Genomic DNA, 2,236 nt, shown 5'->3' with positions numbered 1-2,236 from the left:
GGATCGGCTCTTTGAGCCGATTCACGGGATAACCTCGAGAGCCGATCGAGGCTCGTATTTAATGTTTACGTGTATGCCATGCGAGAAACTAAGCGAGGCATCATCCACACCTTCCGACCGGGTATAGGTCGAGTGGCACGCCCTTGCGATAGCATCGGACGTGTGACCGAGGAGGCTTTGCGGGCCGTCGCTCGCGAGGGACGGGGCCAGCCGCAGCCCTAGTTGTTCCCGGCTCTCTTGTGTTGCCCGTCTACTGCCCGCCGGGGGTTTCGACGTCAACAAAAGGAAATAGCTCGAGCACAAACACAATGGCGCCGGAGAAAATCACGTTACACGGAACCGGAGTATGAGTGCCTTTTTACCTTTCCTCCCGCAGCGGCGCCGGAAAAGTGCTTGATGTCTCACGGGAGCTTCTATTCTTGTAGACAGTGTTGGGCCTCCAAGAGCGAGAGGTTTGTAGAACAGCGACAAGTTTCCCTTAAGTGGATCACCCAAGGTTTATCGATCTCGGGAGGAAGAGGTCAAAGATATCCCTCTCATGCAACCACTGCAACCACAAAGCAAGAAGTCTCTTGTGTCCCCAACACACCTAATAGGTGCACTAGTTCGGCGAAGAGATAGTGAAATACGGGTGGTATGAATAAGTAGTAGCAACGGCACCGAGAAAAGTGCTTTGCCCGGGACGATAAACAAGCGGTAGTAACGCACGGTAGTAGCTGACGGTAGTAACGCGATAAAACGATAAACAAGCGGCGATAGCGATATTTAGGAACAAGGCCTAGGGATTAGACTTTCACTAGTGGACACTCTCAACATTGATCACATAACGAGAATAGATAAATGCATACTCTACACTCTCTTGTTGGATGATGAACACATTGCGTAGGATTACACGAACCCTCAATGCGGAGTTAACAAGCTCCACAATTCAATGTTCATATTTAAATAACCTTAGAGTGCAAGAAAGATCAACACGACTAAACCAAGTACTAACATAGCATGCACACTTGTCACCTTCACGCTACGTAGGAGGAATAGATCATATCAATACTATCATAGCAATAGTTAACTTCACAATCTACAAGAGATCATGATCATAGCATACGCCAAGTACTAACACGGATGCACACCACTGTCACCATTACACCGTGCGGGAGGAATAAAACTACTTTAATAACACATCACTAGAGTAGCACATAGATAAATTGTGATACAAAACACATTGCAATCATAAAGAGATATAAATAAGCACTTCACTACGCCATTCATAACGGTGAGTAAGTATTCGTGAAATATAGCCTAAGAGACCCACACGGTGCACACACTTGTCACCTTTACACACGTGGGACAAGGAGTCTCAGGAGATCACATAAGTAAAACTCACTTGACTAGCACAATGACATCTAGATTACAAGCATCATCATATGAATCTCAATCATGTAAGGCAGCTCATGAGATTATTGTATTGAAGCACATAGGAGAGAGATGAACCACATAGCTACCGGTACAGCCCCGAGCCTCGATGGAGAACTACTCCCTCCTCATGGGAGCAGCAGCGGTGATGAAGATGGCGGTGGAGATGGCAGCGGTGTCGATGGAGAAGCCTTCAGGGGCACTTCCCCGCTCCGGCGAGGGTGCCGGAACAGAGACTCTGTCCCCCGGATCTTGGCTTCGCGATGGCGGCGGCTGCGGAAGGTTTTCCGTATCGTGGTTTTTCGCATCGGGGTTTTCGCGACGGAGGCTTTAAGTAGGCGGAAGGGCAGAGTCGGGGGCGGACGAGGGGCCCACACCATGGGGCGGCGCGGGCCCCCCTGGCCGCGCCGCCATGTGGTGTCGCCACCTCGTGGCCCCACTGCGTATGCTCTTCGGTCTTCGGAAGGTTCGTGGCAAAATAGGCCCACGGGTCTTCGATTTCGTCCAATTCGAGAATATTTCGTTACTAGGATTTACGAAACCAAAAACAGCGAGAAACAGAAGCTGGCACTTCGGCATCTTGTTAATAGGTTAGTTCCAGAAAATGCACGAATATTACATAAAGTGTGCATAAAACATGTAGGTATCATCAATAATATGGCATAGAACATAAGAAATTATCAATACGTCGGAGACGTATCAAAGGCTTCTAAAGAGGATATCACACCTCGTAGATCCTTGAAGAAAGGGAATGTTTTGCAAAGATCATTAGGCAAGACACATTCCAAAAGATTCCTGTTAAACTCAAGAAAGACTTACAGAA

Source organism: Lolium rigidum, chromosome 7, assembly GCF_022539505.1.
Source record: "Lolium rigidum isolate FL_2022 chromosome 7, APGP_CSIRO_Lrig_0.1, whole genome shotgun sequence".
NCBI classification, from domain to species: domain Eukaryota; kingdom Viridiplantae; phylum Streptophyta; class Magnoliopsida; order Poales; family Poaceae; genus Lolium; species Lolium rigidum.
Note: the sequence above shows the minus strand (reverse complement) of the source record.